The sequence below is a fragment of the Echinops telfairi genome, unplaced genomic scaffold (genome assembly GCF_000313985.2).
Source record: "Echinops telfairi isolate 266 unplaced genomic scaffold, ASM31398v2 ScPeMD7_7469;HRSCAF=8507_0, whole genome shotgun sequence".
In the NCBI taxonomy this organism is placed as follows: Eukaryota; Metazoa; Chordata; class Mammalia; order Afrosoricida; family Tenrecidae; genus Echinops; species Echinops telfairi.
In genome coordinates, this window is record NW_022111372.1 from 48,832,513 (window position 1) to 48,839,766 (window position 7,254).

Below are 7,254 nucleotides of genomic sequence, written 5' to 3' on the forward strand. Positions count from 1 at the left end.
CACCACTGGTCCTGAAAGGATCATCGGTCCTGTTTTCCCTGTGTTTCCATGTCCTAGCTGTACCAGTGTACATCCTCTGGTCTAGCCAGATTTGTAAGGTAGAATTGGGATCATGATAGTGGGGTGTGCCGGCAGGAGGGAGGAACCATTTAGGAACTATAGGAAAGTTGTATGTTTCATCGTTGCTACACTGCACCCTGACTGGCTAGGCTCCTCCCTGCGACCCTTCTATAAGGGGATGTCCAGTTGCCTACAGATCAGCTTTGGATCCCCACTCTGTACTCATTCTCAATGATATGATTTTTGTTCTTTGATGCCTGATACCTCATCCCTTTGACATCTCATGATCACACAGGCTGGTGTGCTTCTTCCATGTGGGCTTTGTTGCTTCTGAGCTGGGTGGCCGCTTGTTTACCTTCAAGTCTTTAAGACCCTGGATGCTATATCTTTTGATAGCTGAGCTCCATCAGCTTTCTTCACCACATTTGTTTATGCACCCACTTTATCTTCAGTGATTATGTCTGGAAGGTGAGCATCATGGAATGCCAGTTTAATAGAGCAAAGTATTCTTGCATTGAGGAAGTACTTGAGTGGAGGCCCAATGTCCATCTGCTACCTTAAATCTAAACCTATAAATATATGCACATAGATCTTTTTCCCCATCCTCATATATATTTTCATATGTGCATGCCTTTATTTAGACATCTCTACATGCCCTTTGCCTCCCAGCTCTTTCCTCTATTTCCTTTTACTTGCCTGGAACTCAATTTCTATTGTTATGTTCTCCCTGTTTTTGTTCTTGGTATTTCGTGCTCATTCAAATCAATCATACTTTACATGTGGATTAAAACATGTTTGGAAATATAATCAAGACTAGATAAACTTGTGCCACTACAAAAAACAGATCTTTTCTAAAGATCTGGATCAATTACAATGCAATAAGTCACCTTACAACTAATTTTCTTCACCCCCTCTTCTAGAGGATTGTTCCTTCTTAACCTCGCCTTTATTTTGTAATGTTCACAGGTTTGGGTTGGAGGACAGTTATGGCTTTCGGTTTCCTCAGGCTAGTTATCCCAGGCCTCTGTGCTTGTTAGTTGTTCTAGGGGTGAGCCTGCAATCTTGTCCCGAAATCCAGTGCTCTGGATCATACGCCTGAATCTGGAAAGAAAAATATCCCATGACTAAGATAAAGACCTAGCAGCAGGATACAGCCTTTCCTTTCCTTGTATAACAACTCATAGCTTCTAATTCTCAAATTCAAACATCAGTTTCCCACTTCCCTCTCTCCTGTCCCATCCAATCACGTTTCAGATCTTCGGAGTCCTTCCTACCTGTTCGCACTCCTCCCGAGAAACCCAAATGTTCCAGCGCATGGAGCAGATGAATTGAAATCTTAATTTGTGAAGCACAGGGCGATGGAAGTGACTCTTCCCATAAAGAAAGAAAAGTATAGCTTGTTTAGGGGCCTGCTTGTCCTCCTCCGTGTCATTGGCCAGGTAGCTGAAGAAAGAAATCAGGTTTCTTATAAGAATACAAACCAGAGGGACTCCACTTAAGATCATCTTTATAGAAACAACCATTGGCTAATCATCTTCAGTGTATGATCTTAATTATGTCCCATTCAACTGGAAGATCAGGCACATTGAATTGGAAAACATTCTATAAAGGGAAATTGAGAGTGAGTTTTTAATTCTTGATGGTAATACCTTCAACATATTGTCAGGAGACACCAAACCCTTCGAGAAGCACATCATGCTTGGTAAAGTGAAGGGGCAGTGAGAAGAGAAAGACCCTCAATGAGATGGATCAGCACTGTGGCTACAAGGATGGGATCAGGCATAGGAAGAATTCTGAGGATGGTGCAGGACCGTGCAGTGTTTTGTTCTGTTGTGTGCAGGTCGCTATGTTTTTGTTAATAGTTCCCCTAAAATGAAGAAGTGAGATATGTGGGTGTTGAACCAAGTTCAAGGAGATTGTAGATGATGTTAAATACAAACTGGGAATTCTGGACTTGATTAAGCAGGAAATTAGGATCAATACATTTTTCAGGAAGGGCTGTAACTTTGTGTGATTTACACTATTTTACACTGGGGGGAAGCTATGCGTGGCCAGGAAAACAAGCTGGGAGGCTTCTACAATAGATTGGTGTGACTGAGGACTTTAAAAAGGTACCGACTGTGAGCTTATGGGAAAGAACAAGAGGGTTAGAATTGGGACTGATACAGCGATCAGAGTATTGGTTTCAAGACTACTTGTTTGGGCATGGGGGAGCTAATTCTTCTCCACTTAGAAAATGTGTTATGATTTATTTAGTTTTGAATTTTAAAAACCCCAACAATATATACTGATTGCCATATAAATATAGGTGCATATTGGCTTATGTACGTATATTTATATGGAAATATATTGAGGAAGTGGACGGACTTTGACCCTCTATTCAAGCCCTCCGTCAAGGCAAGAACACCTTGTTCAATTAACCTGGCATTCTGTGATGCTTACGCTTCTGACACAATTGCTGAAGACGAAAGTTAAACCAGTTTGGGGAAATATGAGGAGTAAGAAATAGCTCTGAGATGAAACTGTTGTCCACAGCTACTGCCTAACACCCGCTGAATTTGAATCTTCCAATCAGGAGCACTGGAAACTGCTGATGTCATCACTGATTCCGACTGGGCAGCCAGTTTGAAGGAAAACACGTAAAGCTGCCAGGGTGATCAGCTTTCTTCTTCGGGAGATTAATAGATCTTAGGTAATTTCTCAGGTTTGCTGACTCAACTTCTTCTCAGCGTCCATCACTATCCTCAACTTTTACTTATGCCCTACCGAAGTAATCTTCTCGTCATTTAAAACTTAAAATCCTCACCTCTTTTCCATTCTCTGAAGGGGTAGGGGACCAATACGTACATTTAGTTCGGGTAAGAGGAAATGATAAGAACTTAGGGTGAGATCAATACATGAAAGACCCTTTGTTATGTTAGGTACCATTGAGTTAGCTCTGACTCATAGCAACTCCATATACAACATGTTGACACACTACCTTACAATCCTTGCAGCCGTTGTATCAATCTGTGTATTTTGAGTGCCTTCCAGCCGAAGGGCCTCATCTTCCAGCACTCGATCAGACAGGGTGCCACTAATACTCATGACGTTTTCAGTGACTAATTTTTTCACAAGGGGTCTCTTCCTGCTCCTTTTTTTCTAGTCTTTCTTCTTCTTGGAAGCTCCCCTGACACCGTCCACCATTGGTAACCCTACTGGTATTTGAAATCCTTTTGGCACAGTTTCCAACATCAGTGCAACATGAAAGCCACCACATACAACAAACTGACAGATGAGTGGTGGTCTAAAAGTCTCTAGACACCATAATTTATCACATTACAAACATTGGGTAAAGCTACTCCAATTACCATTTACAGATTTGTGCTATCTATAGGGACCTTTCCTGGTGAGAAAACTACAGAACCACCAATGTCAGGTATCTTATTCTCTAAGTGTATTTGGAGATGAATCAAAATCCCTTTCAGAAGCTATACAAGGACACAACCCTACACATATGTTCATATTTCAAATAGTGTATAAAATATCAGCCATCACCTGTCTGAAAGGTTGTCATACCGACTTAGTTGGCATTTTGCTGTGATGCTGGAAGCTATGCCATTAGTATTTCAGATACAATAGGGTCACCCATGATGAACAGGTTTCAGTGGTGCTTCCAGACTAAGACAGGCTATAAAGAAAACTCTGGTGGTCTGTGTGTGAAAATTAGCCACTGAAAGTCTTGTACATTACAGTAGAACATTGTTGGTTTGATTGGTTTCGACACTGCATCTGGAAGAATCACACACTGAAGGAAGATATTATGGTTGGTAAACTAAAGAGCCAGTATGAGGGAGAGTAGCCATCAGTGAGATGGATTGCACAATAGCTACAAGAGTAGATTCAAACACCACCAATCATGAGGATGATACAAGACTTTCAATATTTTATTCTGCCCTACATAAATTCACCATGAATTGGCATCTACCTGCCTATCTATAAAATACTAAAGAGTCTGTAGACCATCGAATGTCTATCCCTCAATTCTGATTAAGGAACTCAGTACAAATACCAACTTTTTTGAACATGTATAGCATAGCTTTTATCCAGAAATTTCACTATCATATGTAATTCAGATAGTATGTCAAATACATGTAAATACTAAAAGAAAAAACATCCTCTATCTTGAGGCAAAAATAATATGTAAAGGTTGGGGAAAGTGCCGTGGGAATACAAGTAATCATAATAGTAAATCATCTACCTCAGATTGTACTACAGTATCCAGTAAGGCTTCTACCAAACCCCTTTATAGTTTGTTTGTTTTTAAACAATGCCAGATATATTATGCTATTGAAACAGTATCTGAGTTCATGTTTGGGGTCCTTATTTTTTAACAAGAACATCTGTCATTTCTGGAACACTAAAATTTTATTTTGCATTTTCAGAATTAGTATTTCTTACTAAGCCCAAAGAAACATGAATAACAGGAGTCCTGGTAATGTAGTGGTTACTTGTTGAGCTGCTAATTGCAAGATCAGCAGTTTGAAACCATCAGCCACTCTGTGGAAGAAGACAAGGCTTTAAAAAAAATCATTTTATTGGGGGCTCATACAACTCTTATCACAATCCATCCATCCATCCATTGTGCCAAGCACATTTATACATTTTTTGCCATCATCATTTTCAAAACATTTTCTTTCTACTTGAACCCTTCGCACCAGCTTCTCATTTGTCCCTCATGAACCCTTGATAATTTATAAATTATTATTACTTTTTCATGTCTTGCACTGACCAATGTCTCTCTTTATCCACATTTTTGTTGTTCATCCCCTGGGAGGGGGTTATTTGTAGATCATTGTGATCAGTTCCCCTTTTCTCCCTCTACCTTCCCCTTACCCTCCAGGCATGCTACTCCCATTTCTTTTCCTGAGGGATTTGTCTGACCTGGATTCCGTGTGCCCTGAGCTCTTATCTGTACCAGTGTACATGCTGTGGTCTAGCCAGAACTGAAAGGCAGGAAGCCTCAAAGAACCAGAGGAATATTATGTTTTATCACTGCTATACTGAGCCCTGGTTGACTCATCCCTTCCTTGTTACCCTTCTGTGAGGGGATTTCCTATTGTCTACAGAGGGGTTTGGGGTCTCTGTTCCAAACCCCCTCATTCAATATGATTTTTGCATGTTTCTTTTGGGTCTCCTGGTGTCTGTTACCTGATTCTGTAGACACCTCTTGTCTGGTATGCTTCTTCCATGTGGGCTTGTTGCTTCTCTGCTAGATGTTTAACTTCAAGCCTTTAGGACCCCAGATGCTATATCTGACAGCCAGGTACCATCATTTTTCTTCATCACATTTGCTTATACACCCATTTTGTCTTCAGTGATCTTGTTGGGAAGGTAAGCATCACAGAATTCCAGGTTAATAGAACAAAGTGTTCTTGAATTGAGGAAGGGCTTGAGCAGAGGCTCAAAGTCCATCCACTTTAATGTATTGCCATATAAATATATGTCCATAGGCCAATGCCTCAATTTTTAATGAATTAATATATTTACATATGTACACACCTATGTTTATACCTCTATCCATAATGTTTCTTCCTAGATCTTTCCTTTGTTTCCTTTTATCTTCCTCCTGCCCAACCATCATGCTTGCCTCTCTTCTGCCTCTTAGTAATTCCTCTCAGCTAGATTGCTGTTGCTCCAACACTGTTGGGAGCTGTTGTTTTTAGTTCCCTAGTTGTTCCCCTGTCTATGGTGTTGCTTGCTCTCTGCTCCTTTTCCTGACCTTATCTTCCCCCCAAGTCCCTCCGGAACAATCAGTCCTGTTGCTTTCTTCTCGGACTTGCTTCCCATGCCTGTCTTATATAGGTAGGCAAAACAACAATACCGGAGACAAAACAAAAAAGAAGATTGACTAAAAAGAGAAAAAAATGAAGGAAACACTAGCCAAAAAAATTGAAACTGAAAAAAGCGTACGTAATACACTTTTTGACTATCTGTCCACTAACTTTTATGACTATCTCTCCACCAGTCCTGGGGTGTTCCGGGAACTACCCCTCCTAGCCTGATGTCTATTTTGGAGTCTCCTTAGGGGCTTTGTGGCTTGGCTTTGCTCCCATTGCTGATCTGTTATGTTCTCTTCTTTGTTTGCCCCACTGTGGGGGTGGGCCAGACTGGACTCACTCCCTACCATGTGTCAACAGTATTGTCCTCTGTCACAGTATGCTCCAGTGAAGGGACAGCACGTCTTGAGCTATTGTCGGCCCTAGAGTCCTCTCTGTGTCTTAGCAGGTCCGTGCAGGGATGTCATCCTCAGGGCTTGATGCACCAGTGTGGGGTCTAGTCCCCCACTCTCTCATTTTCCTTCTTGGTTTGCTCTTGTATGGGTGTGGCAGGCCCACCCCTCTCCTGAACCTGTAGGCTTAGTGTTGTCCTCCATAGCCCATCCTTCTGGGGTGGGTATGTGTGTGGGGTCAGTTTGGCTCTGATTGGGGCTGACCCTGTAAACTTCTCTGTTCAAGAATTGCTCCATGTGGTTACGTTGCCCTCAAGGTTGGGCACACCATGGTGTGGTCTATCTGCATCACACTCCCATTTCTGTGGATACATAAACAATACCCCTCCCACCTTCTTAATTTTCTGCCAGGAGCACCAGGCAGGTGCTTCTACCTGGACACCATCTTGACTCTCCTCTGAGCTGTTGTTCTTTATGTCAGATGGATCTTCCCCGAAAGCAGAGAATAACAGAAAGAAACGGAAGACAGCCTTGAGCAGAATGGGAATCTCAGAACACAACATTGTGCTTTGAGCAACCTGACACTAACAGACAGTTGTATGAACAGATCAAGGGAATATTGCATGGTTTAAAATCAGGAAAGGTGCGTGTCAGAGTTGCAACCTCTCCCCAGATGTATTCAATCTGCATGCACAGCAAATGATCTGAGAGGCTGGATTATATGTAGAAGAATGTGGCATTGGGAAGTCCCTTTGTCTTTTGTATTCAGAGGACCCTTGTAGATCCAGAATGTTCTCACTGTTCAGGGCATTCAAGAAGTCAAAAAATGTCTCAAGGAATAGATTTTCCGTGTTGCTTGTTTTTACTTTTGTTTTGTTTATTTATAACCAGTGGTATCTTGAGTCAAAGTGTCCTTGTGACTTCAGCCTGGCCTGGTGCATTTCAGAGGTCTGGAAGATAAGAGGGTCCTAGAGGACAAAGCA